At 32.7% G+C, this 21,081-nt stretch overlaps 7 long non-coding RNA genes across 7 annotated transcripts; 4 read left to right on the plus strand and 3 right to left on the minus strand.

Moving 5' to 3' along the window:
- Positions 1-2,350: 2,350 nt before the first annotated feature.
- Positions 2,351-4,067, plus strand: LOC120337879 (uncharacterized). Its single transcript, XR_005569026.2, has 3 exons — positions 2,351-2,657; positions 3,668-3,744; positions 3,933-4,067. It is a non-coding gene; the product is annotated as an uncharacterized LOC120337879 (long non-coding RNA).
- Positions 4,068-5,241: 1,174 nt separating this feature from the next.
- On the minus strand, positions 5,242-6,498 carry LOC144428181 (uncharacterized). Its single transcript, XR_013478188.1, has 3 exons — positions 6,262-6,498; positions 5,965-6,041; positions 5,242-5,691 (listed from the first exon to the last, which is right to left on the minus strand). It is a non-coding gene; the product is annotated as an uncharacterized LOC144428181 (long non-coding RNA).
- Positions 6,499-7,610: 1,112 nt separating this feature from the next.
- Positions 7,611-8,814, plus strand: LOC144428173 (uncharacterized). Its single transcript, XR_013478172.1, has 3 exons — positions 7,611-7,905; positions 8,186-8,241; positions 8,558-8,814. It is a non-coding gene; the product is annotated as an uncharacterized LOC144428173 (long non-coding RNA).
- A 744-nt stretch (positions 8,815-9,558) lies between these two features.
- On the minus strand, positions 9,559-11,417 carry LOC120337581 (uncharacterized). The gene is made up of 3 exons (XR_005568976.2): positions 11,252-11,417; positions 10,870-10,940; positions 9,559-10,672 (listed from the first exon to the last, which is right to left on the minus strand). It is a non-coding gene; the product is annotated as an uncharacterized LOC120337581 (long non-coding RNA).
- Positions 11,418-13,275: 1,858 nt separating this feature from the next.
- On the plus strand, positions 13,276-14,393 carry LOC120337617 (uncharacterized). The gene is made up of 3 exons (XR_013478294.1): positions 13,276-13,527; positions 13,827-13,906; positions 14,296-14,393. It is a non-coding gene; the product is annotated as an uncharacterized LOC120337617 (long non-coding RNA).
- Positions 14,394-15,796: 1,403 nt separating this feature from the next.
- Positions 15,797-16,826, plus strand: LOC144411625 (uncharacterized). Its single transcript, XR_013478227.1, has 3 exons — positions 15,797-16,048; positions 16,276-16,355; positions 16,741-16,826. It is a non-coding gene; the product is annotated as an uncharacterized LOC144411625 (long non-coding RNA).
- A 2,020-nt stretch (positions 16,827-18,846) lies between these two features.
- LOC144428265 (uncharacterized) lies at positions 18,847-19,899 on the minus strand. The gene is made up of 3 exons (XR_013478226.1): positions 19,651-19,899; positions 19,342-19,421; positions 18,847-18,956 (listed from the first exon to the last, which is right to left on the minus strand). It is a non-coding gene; the product is annotated as an uncharacterized LOC144428265 (long non-coding RNA).
- Positions 19,900-21,081: the final 1,182 nt, after the last annotated feature.

Genomic DNA, 21,081 nt, shown 5'->3' on the forward strand with positions numbered 1-21,081 from the left:
GCTTGCCATTTTCATTTTCGCTTCATGGAAACAGGGTAAGTGGAAAGAATTAAAGAACTCCGGAATATATTGGTGAAAACTTCCCGCATAGAGATTTGACAATCCAGGACCTCTAACAATAAAATCCTTTCTGGGAAAGACGAAAGCAGAAAGTTCAGACAAATATAGCTTGTTATTATAGATATTGCAGTACCTCGGACCATGATTCGTGGAATGGTAGAGGTTTAAGCAAGCGTCCTCAAAATTTAATGAGTAAAAATGTTAAAAATCTTACTGTGAGATCACGAAAAAAAAAGCTATTGGAATGCTGCTTCAATCTAATTAAAAAGTTATTGCCGTCAACAAAAATGATAGTGGTGACAGCTGTGGGTGTTTTTTTTTTGCATTGGATAAGACATTTGATTCATATGAGCTATGCGCTTACTGTTTGATATTTAAAGGTAAATATCAGTGTCATTAACAATGCAAATTAAAATGAGATGTCGATGATTTTATTTCATATTTCCTTGTTAGTAAATTTGGCAAAAAATTTTTTGTTTGTTGGTACAAAGACTGTCATCAGCGTATGCTTCTTCATGTACTTTTGCAATAAATGGATAGTGGAAGTATCGCTATTTTCATTCATTCAAACGATTCCCGCCAGGGTTGAATTTCGGTTCTGTTCGTATATACAATGGTTTTACGGCTTAAAATCAGAAAAGCACTCTTAGAACTCGAAGAACGACTACGTGGTATTAATAGGGTACATCTCAAATCTCCTGATGCCCCTTTTCTCGCATTTTGTATGAGCTTATATTAATTAATTGCTGGAATCGGATTTGATGAGACCTAGGGCATAGTTTCTCAAAGTGCTCCGCGAGAGAATCTCAGGGGTTCCGCGAGCTATTGGATTACTTTTCAAAATACTGACTAATATTGTAACTGTTAAAAGAAGCAATAACAGCTTTGATAAAATCTGACAACAATATAGCCTCGAAATATGGCAAAGAGGCGGAATTGAAAAATGACATTATTTATAAGCAGGAGCACAGCCAGGATTCTTAAGAGGGAGGTGGTTTCAAAATTGGAATCGGAAATTTCCGCGCAATATTCTTCGCGAAAAAAAAACGAATAACGAGATTTCTGTTGCGTAAAATATTTAATCCATGACCGATGCGAGCATTTAACGTGTCTCGTTGTCATGATGTAATTGTGCTCATCGTTACTCACGTTTGATTCGAGATTACTATTAGGATTACTAAAATGAAAGAATACTATTCTAAAATAGCATAAAATATGTGACAAACTGTCATCTATAAATAAATTGGAGTCGTATTTTTGCGATCTTGGGATTTGTCAAACTTCTTGTTTTTTTTATTTCGCACTTGAGATTATTTTTAAACAAGATATCGCCTTCAAAAAATCACAATGTCTGGGAAAAATATGAACAAGGGAAAAGATTCGACCCCTAATTTATTAATATGTTTATCAAGTGTCAAGTTTACAGCTTTAGTATATATAATTTATGTTAAGGCTAAAGGCAGAATACACTACAATTTATGTTTAAAATTTTGATTTATGTATGACTTCAATTAACCCTAATAAAAAAAAGGTTCAGCATTTAATTTAAGTAAAGTACTTTTAACTTGCTCAGGAATATTAATCTGAAAGTAACAAGTTTAACATTTATTTTGGGGCGCCGTGAATTAATAGTCAACCTTTTCAAGGGCTCCGCAACATCAAAAGCAACCCCCTGACCTAGGGTATAGACATCGGCTTTATAGAACTCTTAAAGATTTGTGTAATTTTTTTTTATGACTACCTCAAGAACATTATCATTTAAGACCTGACTTGCGCATAACGTCGATATAGAATCAAATTACGGTAAGTAGATAATGAGAGATATTACTGAAAATCATGGCTACAATTCATTATGAAAATTCTTTTTATCAAATAAAAGCTGTGAGAAGAACTTCAACCCCGGATCAATATCAAATTGGAAGATAATATTTATATATAATTAAATCCATTTGAAAATGTTAATTATTGATTTTCAATCGTCCTCTTCAAAAATAAACGTAATTTATCATTTGCTTTTTATTGACAAGGCACAACATAATTTTTTTCACTTACTACTTTAAACCATGAAACAAGTATTTGTGCTAATGAGCATATTCATAACATAGAAAATTGTTGCTTATTTACAAAGTAGCATTAAATGGCTCCATTTATATGTTTTTACCAGCAATTAATACATTTGTATCTCAAGAGATTGATTGATTTCATATTATAAAGTTCGATGAAAAATATGACATCTTCCTAATAGGATAGCTGTAATTGCATAAATAAAAGGTCGACATTGCTGTAAATTAGTTGCAGATGAAAGTTCAGCTGGTAAACGCAGCTTTCAGCTTAACTCATTTAAACAGGAACGATTTTCGATCGGTGTGACGACAGTCTTGTTTGAAGCAAACTCCTCATAAAAATAAATCAACAAAAGTCAGCGTTATCTTCTCTTCATGTGTAAATTACAATTTATTTTTTTCTGAACGATCCTACGCGCTTGATACAAAGATGAAGACCGTCGCAATTTTTCTTGTTGTAGTTGTGCTGGTTAGCCTGGAAATTTCCCCAACTGACTGTCAGATATTGATGATCAGTTCACCGGTACAGGGGAGGTAAGTTTATTAGATTTCTGTTATTGAAGACGAATTGTACATATGGATTGTTTTGGTATTATGTTGTTGTTGTTCTAGTTAGTGTTTCTTTTCTTGTTGCTGTTAACTATTGGACCAATTGCTTTGAAATTTTCTACTGGTAAAAATTGTATCGTTCGCTAGAAGGCTCATTACTTTCATCTGTTTCATAAATTTCTGTAGGCTCTAAGTGATTCGTTTTTTTATGTTTGGTGAAATCATCAAAATTAAATATTGAGCACTTGTGGCAGTTCTTTGTTCGTGTTAGTAGTCAGGCGAAGTCATTAATACTGTGGGATAGGTGGTCTACTGCGAAAGATTGCATATTCATACTACTCTGGTTTCGCCCTCGTGTACCTACATTTGAGCATTGCTCTCTTACTTTCTATAGAAGATCGGATTGAAGTTTTGAATGTTTGCACTCTATCCTCTCATGCTCTGTATTTAAACATTCGATATAATTTCACAAATTCTGAATTGTTTATTCAGGGTGATAAATGATGATTTTCAAAAGTTTTCTTCGCCGATCGTTCGACGATGGAAATTTATCATATTTTAATTTACCATTATATATACATTACACTTTATACGAATTGATAAACTCATTCACACAAGTAGATTAATTGATATAACTTTGTTAACAAAGTACACCAGTGGTTCCAACTAGGGTTCCGAGTAACCCAAGGGTTACGCTAGTTCCGTCCAGGGATTCCACAAGTTTAAATCCAAATCCTAGAGTCTGTATGGTGTACGTATATTGTTTGTCTATAATCAATACGCGACTATGAGATAATCATATAATAAGTGTGTTTCACTATTGTTCGGTGAAAGATCGCCAGACGTTCCGCGTCAAATCGTCGTTTCACATTTTATGATTATAAATATAAGCATATTTAGATATAATCAATTTCACGGGAATTTCTCGAGTTTTTGAAATGTTTGTTGGTGTAAAAACACTGCTCTACATCAACTTTACGTTTTCTATATTTCAGATATACCACACATGCACCATCTGTATGGAAACGGAAAAAGCGGAATGTCGAAAAGGATGAAAATTTGCAGACTGAAGGTGAAATATAGCAAAATTGTTAATTAATGTTACACTTGAAAGTGAATTTATCTTTAAAAACAAATTCAAATCGAGTCAAAGCCGTGGCTTCAACATTTCAAAACCTGAAGCTCAGTATTAATCTGTGGGAAGCTTCATTCCCGTCAATGTTATCATGTAAGTTTAAACATCTCCACCTTTTATTACAGAAAGAGAGAAGGATTTATTTTGACACGGGTATAATGAAGTATGAAAGATCAATCGGATTCACAATGCCATGGCGGGATTTTAAATAAATGAATATAGATGGAAAAATAAAGCGTAATATTGTTTGGTTTATACAATTGGGTATTCTGAAAAATATTGAGTTTTTGTACTAGTGAAGAAATTTATGACCATGTGATATAATTGATATGATTAATTATCACCGTTGTCAGGTGATTTTGAACTTGATTTCCCACAAGTAGTAAGAAATGCTTCAGCAAGTTTGGAATTTTTTTTGCGGCCTTTGCTTACATTTCACTTCGAACATTGCTCAGCCACTGCATGAAATGTATCGCGCTAGTGTTTTCTGCAAGAACCGGAACCATTTTGGTTAGACATTTTCCACCAAATTTATTACACCTGATGAGCTTAAATCCGAAAATTTTAATCTGCAATATCAATGGAGTAGAATTCACAGCGCTCTAAGCACTAGTTCACCACGCCTATCGTTTCACCAATAATGTAAATAGTTACTAAGAGTGGAAATGATACTTTAGCTGTAATCTTGCGATGCAGATGCCAGTAGACATCATTTTGAACAAGATTTGAAACACTATAGATGACAGGAGACAAGCCAGGAATCAGATAAACCTTCTTAAAAGACGATTACAGACATTTCAGACAATTATAGTCCGTCATAATATCTATTGCTACACTTCGAGCTATAAGTTGTTGAATCTCTGAGCTTAAATGAAATGCAATTTTTGACAAATACAATTTTGACCAAAAAGATAGAAAAGACAATGAGAATTGAACAAAAACCCTCGTGCATTATTTTTTGTTTCACATTAGTTTTTAAACGTTTAAAGCTTCAATCCGACATCTTGAACTCATATATTAAGAATGTACATTAGTAAACGTAGTGTAGTAAACGTTATACTTGTCAAAACTACTCATTCGTCTGCGCTTAAATTGTTGCCGTACTTGTTTTAAAATTAGTCAATGGGAGAGTATCATGGAGCAGAAGATACGTCGTTGATGGATAGAATGATATAGTTGAGATTTACTGCATTAGCGGTTGATCATATGCTTTTTTGGTTTCATTAAAGAAAAAATAGAATAAAGAATTGTTAATCTCAGCTTCCAATTTTAAAACTTAGTTATTGATAAATTTTTCACCCAAAATGTGCTTTATTTTTAGACATGAAGTCCATTATTTTTAGATGTGATTTTAAAAGTACAACAACCTTAATATTACTGTAGTTTTTTATGGCTGTACGTGATTTGAACAACAACGAATTTGGCAATAGGTCGAGGTTTTGTACAACAAAATTTATTAGGTACAGATAAACTGTTCAGCTCAATGTTCTGTTTTGCAATAATTACATCCAACTTTACAACGCTGCACCTTCGAGATTTTGCGGTAACAAGATTATTAAATGATGTGCCATTGCCAGAAATATATGACTTTTATAGCATTTTCTAAAATTCTCGAATTAAAAAAATAAATTTCTAATATAGTTTATTCGTCATCACAACATAAGCACAAACATGAATACTGGAAAAGAGGAAAAAAGAACAAAATGTATGAAATATATTGTAAAAAGTCACAAATCTATTTATACAATTCCAAGTTGTAAAATTAATTAACATTTTACATAAAAAACTGAGATCGTCTTCTATTTTGAAAAGCGCACTTTTGTGACAAAGAGAAGAAAATGTTGAATGACTCTGATTATTGAACATCTTCGAAAAGCTCAAAATCTGAAAAATAGGAAAATAATTTCAATTACTGGTATTATACAAAGAAAAACACTAAGCTGATTATTACTAGAAATAGAGTTTAAGCACAATGCGTGACATTTAAGCTATTATATTTTTAGATTATGCGATACTACAGGCGAAGTGTGATAAAATACATACGCCGCCACACTCTTACAAAGAATATGATTTGCATATAAAATAGAAAATATAATTGAATTGCATTGATTAAAACGTGTGGTCCAAAACCAATGTATACCACAATATTGAACGTGCCTGTATTTTCATCAATTTCAACTATTGATCTTCTTTTCTTTTTCCCCGCCCACCCCGGATCTGACGCCGACGGTTGTCTGAAGTGAAAAACATAACATGTTGGCAACAAATTTATTATTTTCGTTTAAATTAGAGTGTAAAAGTGAGAAATGTGCAATAATTTATTTTCTCACTTTTTTGAATTGTTGAAGCAGTTTTACTTAACAGTTTCAATATTACATTTGTTATATATTATACAAAATATTCATTTACCTAACTTAATTGATGAAATAATTTATGTAAAAATTAAAAAATCACCTTGACTCCGATTTACCGCTGCCAGGCTGACCCATAAAAATCATGTCCGCGCAAATAATGACTTGTACGAAAATGGAGCAATAAATGGCACACATGAGAACAAGTTTCAGATTCATATTTTTATATTTGACTGTTTAGGTATTATGTTGATACAAATTTATATTATAGCTAGTATGAAAAATATATCATATATAACAAATAATCTAGAATTATGGGAAATAAAATAAACATATTCTTCTTTATTTTCATATGTTTAGTATTGTCATGCTTTTCAGTATTCACCAATAAAACATCACAAGTTGGTTATTTACCGTATACCACCGTTTGTCGCTTTGATGAGATTTATATTTAACACTTTCAACCGCTACACGTAACCACCAAAAATATTTTATTGACAATGATCATTTGATAAATGTAAGTACACGGTTGTCAAGTGCAGCTGTGAAAGTTTGATGAGTCGTTAGTCATCAAACGGCTTCTCTAGAGTTTCCTAAAGTTACGAAATATCTTTTTCGATTTTTAATTTTGTCATAATTTGTTGCCGCTTTTAAACTATATCGACTTATAGTGCTTACTTATTTTAACACGTTTCGCACAAACAATACAACCTCTGGCATCTTCACTGCACCAATTGAGCATGTAGCTCAACAATCCCTAGCTCTTATATCTATAATAAATCTGTATTACATGAGCTATTGCGGCTTTGTCTGTACGGCCAAACTTTGATGAAGCATATGATACGAAGATTTTATAAAAAGGAAAGTGATCCCATATATATAGCTACTGCGCGCAAAAGACATCATTTCAAACGAGCTTAAATTTAAGTCGCCACGTAATTTCCAATAATTATGTGCTCAAGTGTATATCTATTATTGAGCCACAAAAGTGGATAGAACATAATCATACACAAGGCAATCATCGACAAATCAAATTACTTTTAATCATCCAAATAGAAGAGTTTATTAATCGAACGAAGAGTTTATAAATATGATCAGAGGCATTTCAGGAATTAGGTATCGATCATTATTATCGTCAATATATGTAATTTTTGTAGGTATACTGAAATAATTAGGCCATTAGATAATTTTTGCCATTATCCAAACCCTTCTTTTTCGATTTGAGTCCTATTTGTTTTCAAACTCAAGTGGGTTTCAACTTAATTATAATTTCTAAAAAGCAAATGAGATTTAGTATTTATTACAGAGTACTTTACAATTTGTTTAATAAGTATAGTTTTAAAAGGTTTATTCTTTAAGTGTCGCCTTATAATGAAAGTATTTTGAACATTATCAATAACACTCCATTTATTATAAAAGAATATTTGGCAATATGAGCAGCGTATAACATTCAATCTTACATTCTATGCTTTTACATCTTGTGTGTATGAGAGCATTTTTATTTTGAAAATACTCGTTATTGTGCGTTCAATAGTCCAGATAATTTAAAATAAGTTTGTTTTTAACAGTCTCTAATATTCAGTTGTTTCCCACATACAATCTGAGCTACAATGTTCACCAATAAATGCAAAATGATGACTTTAGTGTTTGGGGCGATGCTTCTGCTGAACTTGTCATTCATTTCGGAGAAGTCATCAATGGTGGTTGCTCAATCATCAACAACAGTGAACCCAACGGGTCAAAGGAGGTAAGAAACTTTTTTCTAAAATCTAAACAAGTAATCGTAGACGATGTTGATGTACCGAGATGATGTAACCGAACGTAATTGTTTCAAACGGAGTCTTTATCATGTATACAGGATCAACAAAACAACATGAAAGTCCTATTCCCACTATATTTCTATTGAAAACAAGAATAGAGATAGGTAATAAACCACGATAAGCTTGTGATGATGTGTTTTAACAACCTCCGTCAACCACGTTTCGGTCAGATACATAGAACACTTTTATTTACTCATATTATCACAGATATTCAACCCCGTGGGGTGGAAAGAAACGATCAGTGGGGACGGACGAATTTTTCGGTAAGTTTTACGAAAACATTCAAACCTTTTTCGTGGTTTTGTAGCAAACGAATTTACTGAAGTCCATATTTGACACACATAATGAAATAAATATAATTGTATTGGCTAAAATCAGACAGAATCCAAACGTATTTATTTGGTTAACACACACTAATGGCAATGATTGTGCTCCAAAGTAAAATAATTTTTTGAGGTTATAGATCTGGTCTCTACGTGATATTCCTAATTGTATTGAATTAAAATCAATCAAACATCAGCGTAAAAGTGTATTGAGTTATAAAGTTGACTAAATTATTTTTATTCCTTTTTATCTTAGATGGCATCCAACTACTTGACGAAAACCACTTAGATTGAATTAATGGATTTTCGATGATGTTACCGATATCGCCCATGCACAATATTCTATGTATCTTTACTTTATTATGAAGTATTTTTGTGTAATTGAAGAACTTGTCCATCCTGAAACTTTTGAAACCAGTTCTTTTGCATTAATTTATTGTGTTGTGTTTGTATCAATATGTACAATTCTCTAACTCGTGTTTAAATTACATAGAATAATCACTAGAAATGCTAACAACCCGACTGTAATTTCTTCGTTATCTTGACGAATAAAACTTTTGAGAGGCAGTATAGATTACCAGCTGACATTGTAGCTTTTAAACATAATTCGAAGGAACGAATAATATATAATTAAGCCTGCAAATTAGCAGAATTGTTAAATTTAGCAGTTTTAGTCGTGTGAACTGTATTCACTAAGGTTGTAGCAAAATGCAATATAATTTAAATGTAAGGTCTACGGAATTAAAAAATATCACCGTTGGACAATCCATCCCCAACAATAGCTGCATTTTGTTCCGGATATAGCAAAGAATTAAGTGTTGTATCAACTTTTCACGTAGGCTTTCAGCTGTAATGGTGGCAGAATCTTTTGATATAAATCGGAAAAGCGCCGCACTGGAAGATTCAAATCAACCAGCGGTGATTATTTGGTGAAAAAAAAAATAAGAGAATATTTTTCAATTGGGCACTGCAAAGCGACGCCGATATTTTTCTAGTTTATTTGTTTATCATAATGTCAGTTCGCAAGAGTTTTAAACATTTCATGTTACCAATTATTTCAAAGGTTCAGTGGATTATTGTATAAAATATAAATCAAACAGAATTAAATGACACACACAAAAATACTGTATTGCTTTCAAGCTCATGCTACCGATGAGTTTCTATGGGACTAACTACTCATCGTTCTTCTAAGCTTTTGTGTCGATGGATTCGTATGCATATCACAACCTGACATTAATAATTTATCGAATACAATTTGGTGATGGAAAAGAATTAGACATAGATAAACAAGGTTTCTGTCACATCAAATGTATCGCTCTCCAGATTTAGAGATACAACAACACAAACCGTTTCAGCGGGTTGTTGTTGAGTTTTTCATGTTTGTGAGCAAGTTTAATTATTGAAACTTCCCTCTCTCACTTCCATTGTATAATGTATTTTTGTGCTCTGTCATTTTCTGTGGTTTTAAAGTTGGAATTTATTACTCTACCATCTAAAATGAAATATCGTGGAAAATATTTTATTATGTATATTGTATCAAATGGACTTATATATATATAGATATTGTGATTAAACTTATCTATCTATCTATATATTGATAGTTTGCATATGTACATGCCTGTTATAAGCCAGAGCAAGAAGCAATGTAACCACATCTTGGCCCTAATGCATCTGCGGTAGTTCTTAACTCCTCGGTCAAATTTAAAATTGAAAGAAATTGACCCAGAACAGTGGTTTTGAACGACCTTGGTGCGATGGAACCCCAATGAAACATCCCCGAGAATCTGGGAACTCTGCGCAATTTTATTTGTCGTATGCAAAAAAAAAATTAAATACTGTATGTCTGTATATATAAAACCAAAGTCACCACTGGCTCAGAAATAACTTTGAAATTAGATATCATACTGTGATAGTTACCCTTCATTTCATGACGAACTCCTTACATCTCAACTACCTTTCCAAGTTTTACCAGCTTGGTTTTAGCTGGTTGTTTCATAAATAATCCAGGCGATCACATTCGTTTACGATCTAAATCATTATCATTCCCTATCTATTTTCGCCTTTATATCGGAAGAGTAAATCTATATTCACCAGCTTGTCAAATATTGCTTATTACATTTCTATCACTTCTCTTTGCACTTTTATTTGCGTACGCTCGATTTTGTTTTGAGCTTTGTACACAAAGTTATTTTAAAGTATTATCTTCCTCCTAAACCAATTTTTAGAAAGCGTAAGCAACAATGATATAACAAACAAACAAAATTAATTTATTGACAAGACACAATGTTATATGTTACACAATCATAGTTCTGTTGTATCGGGACTCCGCCGCTTTGTCCACATCAATCTTCATCAAATAAAAAGTTCTCAACTGAAAAAAAATGATCGATTTTATTTTTTTTAAAATTCTTTAGCTTGCTACTACGGCAATGCCTGGAGTTGCTGAATTCTACGCGTAACGCTGTAGACGCAGGCAATTGAAGTAGAAAAAATATATATATATATCGTTGAATCGTACATAATTTATCATTCCCAAAAATATCTAAAATTTGTCATTTGTTAGCTCACCTTCAGCAGCAAAATCTTCTGCAATTGATCTTTTCTTGCTGCCACCCCATGGTGGACTCGGAGTACCTATTCTGTAGAATGTATTTGTCACACATATAAAATTTTTCCAAAAAGTAATAATTCAATATAAATCAGATTAGGTCAAATGAAGCATCTTTTTACAATTTGTTGCGATGAAATACGCATTGTCCCTTTTAACTCGAAAAAAATTTGAATTGGCCAAGTGTAATCCCCAATGATATTTTAGTTAGCACTCTAAATTTGCACACTCAACATCTACTCTTCGCGATATCGAGCGAATTCTAAACCGAAAAGTTAATTTTATTTGGTGTTGAATGTTTGTAAAAGAGATTTTATTTATATTAGTATAAAATGTACAAACCTTCCTTGGTCAGGCGGAACTGCTTCTACACAATGATCTGAGACGACAAAAAATCCAAACATGAGCACAAAGCATAGACATGTTAACATCTTCATTTTGCGCAGAGTCTCATTCGCTCAAAAATAATATGATTAAAATCTAATCTGGTTCATAAAACAATTATTTTCAATAAGTACAGAATCAATATTTCCATAATTATTAGCAAATCATTAGATTAGGCGACGGGTTTATGCAGTTGTCGCATAAAATAATAGAATGCAAGCATATTTGATATGCAGATTTGCTTCCAACGCAAACGGAGGTCATCTATTTAAGAGAAGTCTGCTTAACTGCGTAACTGTTGTATTAGTGGGGTGTGGTTAGCTTAGCACTATGGTTAAATTGCATTGGAAACACAAATTAGGAGCCTCCCATATCCACCTGGCTCATATCATCTCGCGTCTGAAATGAGTATTGCAAGTATTTAGGAAAGACTGACTAAATTTATTTAAGTTTCGTACTGCAGTGAACACTCGTTGGTTCGGTTCTTTTTGTCTATTTGCAAACAACTCGGGGCGCTATATGTAAGGGTTGCTGCTACTCACGGAATGCATATTTAGAAAAAAATATTAAAATCGATAACATATATAAGAGATACCAATTTGTAAGTGGCACTTTAGCAATCTCTCAAGTGTTTTGCAATTTGTTCCAGAACACTTCTAAATCGAAGCCCTGTGCACGAACCGTAGTTAAATCTGGGGATCGAATTGAATGCCAATTAGAAAATTTGAAAATGTACCACATATCTGTGATGAAATTTCGGATATTGCTCAAATCGTTTTCTTCGGGGCCTGTGAAAAGTGTCCATGATTTGAGAGAAGGACAAGTTTGTTGACAACCTTTTATTTTTTGTTGTTATTCACGTTATTTAGTAATATAACTATATGATTGGCATTTCTGAATGTGATATGTGTATTTGCTGTAGGCCTATAAAACTCCAATATGTTGAATAAAGATTCAGAGCTTTACACAATATAATATGAATCAATAAAATGGAAACTGCCAAAATTAATATTATTGAGGTAATTGAACAGTACAACAAAAATTTATATTTTTACCAATCATTCCGTGCCGTAGCAATTTGACAAGACGGCATTGTTTCTGTATAAATTTTTGAAGTTTTAGATTAAATTAGGCAAACTACGAATTTCTTTTCCATAACATGGTTTTCGTTGTTTTTGAATTAAAATTGTTCATCACTTTACCGAAAACTTTTATTGAGATCCTAAAAAATCGTGTCAGCATGGCCTTGTTTTGGCAAGGTATATGCAGATTGTATGAGTTGAAACTCCTCAAAATGCTGACAAGTTGTTTAGTAATGCTATTGCAATGCTGTTTGCAATTATAGTTGTTTGCATTACATGGGAAATTTGATGTGTGTACAGTGTACGGTGTAAAGCGGAAAAGGTCAATAATATATATACCGGCAAAATGCATTCATTGCGAAGTGCATATGATATATATAATAATAACAATATTAAAAGAATATTTCAATTCCTCACGCATATACGACTACGACTAAAAGATAACGAGTCAAGTGTTCCTAGCAAAATCAAATTTGACTCGAATTAAAACGTTGTATCAATATCAAATCAAAGGATAATATTCAAATTTAGTTACAACCATTTGCAAATATAAATTATCGATATTCAATATTCTCCTTCATAGCGGAACGTCATTTGAGTTTTGATTTTATTTGAAAAGGCAAAATGATTGCTCTCATTTACTACTTTAAATATCAGAGTTCAGAACAAGTGTTTGTGCTAATGGACAAATTCATACTTTAAAAAATTAATGATAATCATGATTGCACGAGCAATTAAGGCCTTTATATCTGAAGAGACGGATTGATTTCATATCAAAAAGTTTGATGAAAAAATTGATCTTTTTGATGAATTCGTTTTGAGATTGCTGCAATTACCGCGATTATTTATATAATTGATCGACAATGCCGTGTATAAATCACTCCAGAAACTAATCCAACAACGCATTCCTAAAAAATTGAGCTTTCAGCTTCATTAAACCGGAAGAAATTTGGATACTTGAGAACAATCTTGTTCGGACAAAACAATCTCATAAAAATAAATCAACTGAAGTCCAGTTTAACATTCTGACGCGTCGTAAACTAAGATGAAGAATATCGCAATTTTTCTTGCTGTAGCTGTGTTAGTTCTTAGCCAGGACATTTCGTCCGTTGAATGTCGGACATTGATGATCAGTTCACCGATACAACATCGGTAAGTCTTTTAGATTTCTAATATTTTGTATAGCTGATAGAATATAAGAGTTTATAGGTTCTCCATCTCTTTATGTCTCTCCTACTTCTATCTTTTGATATATTTACAAATTCTTCATTGTATAATGGTATACTGGGTAATAATGAGATTTAAATAAATATCTTCCTCTTCGATGAATCGAAAACACAAATTTACCTAATTACCGTTATACCAACATTATCATGGATTAAGCGATTCAATTAATTGAGTGATTAGTTGAAAGTAGTTTCTATAGCAACCTTTTGTTTTACATTTTCCAGATATAGCACAATACCACCATTCTACGCATATATACTGAAAAAGCGCAATGTGGAAAATGATGTGAATTTGCAGACGAGAGGTGACGACATTTTTGATTGTTGTTAGAAATTCTAAATTAATTTTTTTTTATTAAAATAAAATTTCACTGAGGTAATATAAGTTTTATTTCAGTCAAACAAGCGACGAAACGCGACCAAGTCGGATTAATAGTTTTATTTTTGCCCGAGATGCTCCCAATCTTAGTTCCAATACTTTGTGAGAGCCATACACCTATTCACTTAAGGCATCACGAGGTGAATTATTTGAAAGTGAAAGTTATGACTCGAAAAGGTCTCAGTTTTTAATCGAGAGTATCTTGAGGTTGCAGCTTCAACGTTTGAAACCTCAAGCTCAGTACTAAGTTGTAGGAATCTCCATTGTCGTGAATATTATCTTGTAAGTTAAAACATCTCTACCTTTTTTTTACAGAAAGAGAGAACATGATCATTGGACAAGCAAAAAATGAAGTATGAATGAACAATCGGATTGAAAATGCCATGACGGAATTTTAATTAATATATATATATATTGCATAAATTAAGCGTAACATTGTTTGGTCTATTGGGCAGGCATGAGACATGAGGTCTATTGGGTAGGCAGAAAAACATTGAGTTTTAGTATTAGTGAAGCAATTTTGTGCCCATGGGATATAATCGTAATAAATATGTTCATCAGTGCCATCAGAAAATTTTCAACTTTATTTCACGCCAATAGTACAGAATGCTTTACACGGTTTGCGATTTTACACGGCATTTTCGGTCTTTTTAGTTCGAAAAACGCCCGGTTATATAGTTTTCCCTGAAATGAGCTACTACTTTCTGGGATGATCGGAATCGTTTCGAATGCACATTGACCACCTAATGTAAAACACCCTGGATAATATGGCGAGGAGAACAATTCATGACCTCTATCCACTAGCTAGGAGTGGGCAACCTTTTGTCGCTCGCGGGCCAAAATTAAGGGTTGCAAGTCTAGGCGGGCCGCACATATTTTTAAAAAGGTAAAAACCGAATGGATGGCCAATGAATCACAATTTTTTCACACAGATCAGAAGATGAAATTTTAGATTTGAAACAGCGTGCGGGGACTGCGACAACTCGTGAACTCAGTCGTCTTACTAAAAGAAAAAAAATTACAAATAAAAATAAATGTGACATTGTTGCATCACGTTTGATAATTTTTCGACATCGGGCGGCACACTGGAGGAATCCAAAATCGAAAACAAAATTCTAAATGGCCATTACTAATCCGAGTTTATTCTTTGTAATGTTCATTTTTGAAAATTTTTGTTGCCACGCATATGTACTTCCAATCATCAATTTGAGTTTATTTGCATGGTTGGTCATATTTGGATAGAGATTTCTCTCAAGAAGACACTTTTTATAAATATAAGAGCTGATACATCTCTCGAATTGAATATAGATTTTATTTCCTCATTGCATTGCATCTCAAAAAGCTCTATTTGAATATTTTCTGCGCCATTCAACTCTCTACACTCAACGTCAACTTTTCTGCGTGTTGCCGTTTTTGAACACGTAGTGGACCTATGGATCGTTTTGTTATTATGTTGTTGTTGTTTTTGTTGTTCTTTGTCAAGGAAAAAAAACTTCTCCTTCAAAGCGGAACGTCATTTAAGTTTTGATTTTCATTGAAAAGGCAAAATGATTGCTTTCGTTCACTACTTTAAATATCAGAGTTCAGAACAAGTGTTTGTGCTAATGAACAAATTCAAACTTTAAAAAATTACCATGATTGCACAAGCAATTAAGGCCTTTATATCTGAGGAGACGGATTGGTTTCATATCAAAAAGTCCGATGAAAAAATTGATCTTTTTGATGAATTCGTTTTGAGATTGCTGCAATTACCGCCATTATTTAAATAATTGATCGACAATGCCCTATATAAATCACTCGAGGAACTAATCCAACAACGCATTCCTAAAAAATTGAGCTTTCAGCTTCATTAAACAGGAAGAAATTTGGTTACTTGTGAAAGGTCTTGTTTGGAAAAAACAACCTCATAAAAATAAATCAACTGAAGTCCAGTTTAACATTCTGACGCGTCGTAAACTAAGATGAAAAATATTGCAATTTTTCTTGCTGTGGTCATGTTAGTTCTTAGCCAGGACATTTCGCCCGTTGAAAGTCGGACATTGATGATCAGTTCACCGATACAAGACCGGTAAGTCTATTAGATTTCTGTTATTTTGTATAGCTGATAGAATATAAATGGTTATATGTTCTCCATCTCTTTATGCCTTGCCTACTCCTATTTTTTGATATATTACCAATTCTTCATTGTATAATGGTTACCATTATACCAACCTCATCATGGATTAAGCGATTCAGTTAATTGAGTGATTATTTGAAAGTAGTTTCCATAGCGACATATCGTTTTTCATTTTCCAGATATAGCACAATACCACCGTTCTACGCATACAAACTGAAAAAGCGCAATGTGGAAAATGATGTGAATTTGCAGACGAGAGGTGACGACATTTTTGATTGATGTTAGAAATTCTAAATTAATTTTACTTCAAAATAAAATTTCATTGAGGTAATATAAGTTTTATTTTAGTCAAACAATCGACGAAAAGCGACCAAGTTGGATTAATAATTTCATATTTGCCCGAGATGAACCCAATCTTAGTTCCAATACTTTCTAAGAGCCATACACCTATTTCTTTGTGGCAACACGAGGTGAATTAATTGAAAGTAAAAGTTATGACTCAAAAAGGTCTCAGTTTTGAATCGAGAGTATATTGAGCATGCAGCTTCAACGTTTAAGACCTCAAGCTCAGTACTAAGTTGTCGGAAACTCCATTATCGTGAATATTATCTTGTAAGTTAAAACATCTCTACCTTTTTTTACAGAAAGAGAGAACATGATAATTGGACAAGCAAAAAATGAGGTATGAATGATAAATCGGATTCAAAATGTCATGACGGAATTATAAATAATATATATATATATAATATTTCCATAATTATTAGCAAATCATTAGATTAGGCGACTGGTTTATGCAGTTGTCGAATAAAATAATAGAATGCAAGCATATTTGATATGCAGATTTGCTTCCAACGCAAACGGAGGTCATCTATTTAAGAGAAGTCTGCTTAACCGTAACTGTTGTATTAGCTTAGCACTATGGTTAAATTGCATTGGAAACACAAATTAGGAGCCTCCCATATCCACCTGGCTCATATCATCTCGCGTCTGAAATGAGTATTGCAAGTATTTAGGAAAGACTGACTAAATTTATTTAAGTTTCGTACTGCAGTGAACACTCGTGGGTTCGGTTCTTTTTGTCTATTTGCAAACAACTCAGGGCGCTATATGTAAGGGTTGCTGCTACTCACGGAATGCATATTTAGAAAAAAATATTTAAAACCGATAACATATATAAGAGGTACCAATTTGTAAGTGTCACTTTAGCAATCTCTCAAGTGTTTTGCAATTTGTCCCAGAACACTTCCAAATCGAAGCCCTGTGCACGAATCGTAGTAAAATCGGGGATCGAATTGAATGGCAATTAGAAAATTTGAAAATATACCACGCATAGGCATAAATAAATCTGTGATGAAATTTCAGATTTTGCTCAAATCGTTGCGCCCGTGAAAAGTGTCCTTGGATCATGATTTGAGAGAAGGACAAGTTTGTTGACAACCTTTTATTTTTTGTTGTTATTCACGTTATTTAGTAATATAACTATGTGATTGGCATTTCTGAATGTGATATGTGTATTTGCTGTAGGCCTATAAAACTCCAATATGTTGAATAAAGATTCAGAGCGTTACACAAATTGAAAAATAACAATAAACGATTATATAATATGAATCAATAAAACGGAAACTGGCAAAATTAATATTATTGAGGTAATTGAACAGTACAACAAAAATTTATATTTTTAACAATCATTCCGTGCCGTAGCAATTTGACAAGACGGCATTGTTTCTGTATAAATTTTTGAAGTTTTAGATTAAATTAGGCAAACTACGAATTTCTTTTCTATAACATGGTTTTCGTTGTTTTTGAATTAAAATTTATAAATATTCACAGATAATCCTAACAATTGTAATTGCAACTTTAAGTCCAATCACAGTGTATGTTTTTGTAGCAATCACGTACTCCATCTCGCCAGGTTATTATTGATATTAAAATTTAGTGGTTGTACTTTTAGGGATGAGTGATATCTTATTCTTCGTGTATATTGTATCGTGAGATACGGTTACGAAAACACTATAAAAATACTATGCCTTTGAGAATCAATAACATTTATATCAAAATATTAACGTAAGGTCAGAAACATTATCGCATATTAATTCATAATTCGAATTCGAACTTGCTTTGGAGATATTCGACCTGATTAAAGTGTATATTCATCTGAGGATATCTGAGTCTATAATTTACCAATTGTTCGAAAAGTTTAAAAAGATAAAATCATTGAACTTAAAATGCTAAACTAGTTTATGGTTCTACAGACAGTGTAAATTTTATTGATTTTGCTAGGAACACTTGACTCGTTATCTTTTAGTCGTATATGCGTGAGGAATTGAAATACTCTTTTAATACTGTTATTATTATATATATCATATGCACTTCGCAATGAATGCATTTTACCGGTATATATATTATTGACCTTTTCCGCTTTACACCGTACACTGTACACACATCAAATTTCCCATGTAATGCAAACAACTATAATTGCAAACAGCATTGCAATAGCATTACCAAACAACTTGTCAGCATTTTGAGGAGTTTCAACTCATACAATCTGCATATACCTTGCCAAAACAAGGCCATGCTGACACGATTTTTTAGGATCTCAATAAAAGTTTTCGGTAAAGTGATGAACATATTTATTACGATTATATCCCATGGGCACAAAATTGCTTCACTAATACTAAAACTCAATGTTTTCCTGCCTACCCAATAGACCTCATGCCTATACCCAATAGACCAAACAATGTTACGCTTAATTTATGCAATATATATATATATATTATTTATAATTCCGTCATGACATTTTGAATCCGATTTATCATTCATACTTCATTTTTTGCTTGTCCAATGATCGTGTTCTCTCTTTCTGTAAAAAAAGGTAGATATGTTTTAACTTACAAGATAATATTCACGATAATGGAGTTTCCGACAACTTAGTACTGAGCTTGAGGTCTTAAACGTTGAAGCTGCATGCTCAATATACTCTCGATTCAAAACTGAGACCTTTTTGAGTCATATCTTTTAATTTCAATTAATTCACCTCGTGTTGCCACAAAGAAATAGGTGTATGGCTCTCAGAAAGTATTGGAACTAAGATTGGGTTCATCTCGGGCAAATATGAAATTATTAATCCAACTTGGTCGCTTTTCGTCGATTGTTTGACTAAAATAAAACTTATATTACCTCAATGAAATTTTATTTTGAAGTAAAATTAATTTAGAATTTCTAACATCAATCAAAAATGTCGTCACCTCTCGTCTGCAAATTCACATCATTTTCCACATTGCGCTTTTTCAGTTTGTATACGTAGAACGGTGGTATTGTGCTATATCTGGAAAATGAAAAACGATATGTCGCTATGGAAACTACTTTCAACTAATCACTCAATTAACTGAATCGCTTAATCCATATGATGATGTTGGTATAATGGTAACCATTATACAATGAAGAATTGGTAATATATCAAAAAATAGGAGTGGGCAAGGCATAAAGAGATGGAGAACATATAACCATTTATATTCTATCAGCTATACAAAATAACAGAAATCTAATAGACTTACCGGTCTTGTATCGGTGAACTGATCATCAATGTCCGACTTTCAACGGGCGAAATGTCCTGGCTAAGAACTAACAAGACCACAGCAAAAAAAATTGCAATATTTTTCATCTTAGTTTACGACGCGTCAGAATGTTAAACTGGACTTCAGTTGATTTATTTTTATGAGGTTGTTTTTTTCCAAACAAGACCTTTCACAAGTAACCAAATTTCTTCCTGTTTAATGAAGCTGAAAGCTCAATTTTTTAGGAATGCGTTGTTGAATTAGTTCCTCGAGTGATTTATATAGGGCATTGTCAATCAATTATTTAAATAATGGCGGTAATTGCAGCAATCTCAAAACGAATTCATCAAAAAGATCAATTTTTTCATCGGACTTTTTGATATGAAACCAATCCGTCTCCTCAGATATAAAGGCCTTAATTGCTTGTGCAATCATAGTAATTTTTTAAAGTTTGAATTTGTCCATTAGCACAAACACTTGTTCTGAACTCTGATATTTAAAGTAGTGAACGAAAGCAATCATTTTGCCTTGTCAATGAAAATCAAAACTTAAATGACATTCCGCTTTGAAGGAGAATATTGGATATCGATAATTTTGCAAATGGTTGTCACTAAATTTGAATATTATCCTTTTATTTGATATTGATACAACGTTTTAATTCGAGTCAAATACACTCAGGTTAGTGTTTTGCTCTACACTGGACAAAAAAAGTTCACCACTTGGGTAAAACCTATATCCAGTTAAAAATATTTATTTCGAATAAAAAAACTTTCGTAGTATCAGTTTTAGATTATCAATTTTGTGCATACAAATAATAATATTTGACCAAATGCCATTACTGAAGAATTGCACTCATTATTTCGAATTCCATACTACGTTTTCAGTATCGACTTCACTGTTCTACGGTGTTTGTTATTACTTATCGATTTTAATCGGTAGGTAAGTTGATAGGTATTTGTCTGCCTGTCTGTGTGTCTGTGTGTCTGTGTGTCTGTGTGTCTGTGTGTCTGTATGTCTGTATGTCTGTATGTCTGTATGTCTGTATGTCTGTATGTCTGTCTGTTAGATGCACGCGATATCTCACGAAAGCGAGATTGAATCTGCTCCAGATTTTGCATGTGCATTCATCTTATCCCGGACCAGAAGCCTATTGATTTTGGGCGAATTATGTCGTATAATTAGCGAGTTTTCAATTAATTAGTGATGGGACACAAGGTGTCACTATGGAATAAGAGCGCTGTTTTGGGGGATCCCCTAACTTTCGATCGATAAGTCTTCGGTCTCTGACCGATATTCTCGTTTGTTTACTTTTATTGCATTCGATTCAGTAGTTTTATGCCTACCAAGTCAATACCTCTTTATACTTTTGTTTAATTATTGAGTTCTAGCATTAACAATATACTCTTTTGCTCCAATGAATATTATTGAAAA

The sequence above is a fragment of the Styela clava genome, chromosome 10 (genome assembly GCF_964204865.1).
Source record: "Styela clava chromosome 10, kaStyClav1.hap1.2, whole genome shotgun sequence".
In the NCBI taxonomy this organism is placed as follows: Eukaryota; Metazoa; Chordata; class Ascidiacea; order Stolidobranchia; family Styelidae; genus Styela; species Styela clava.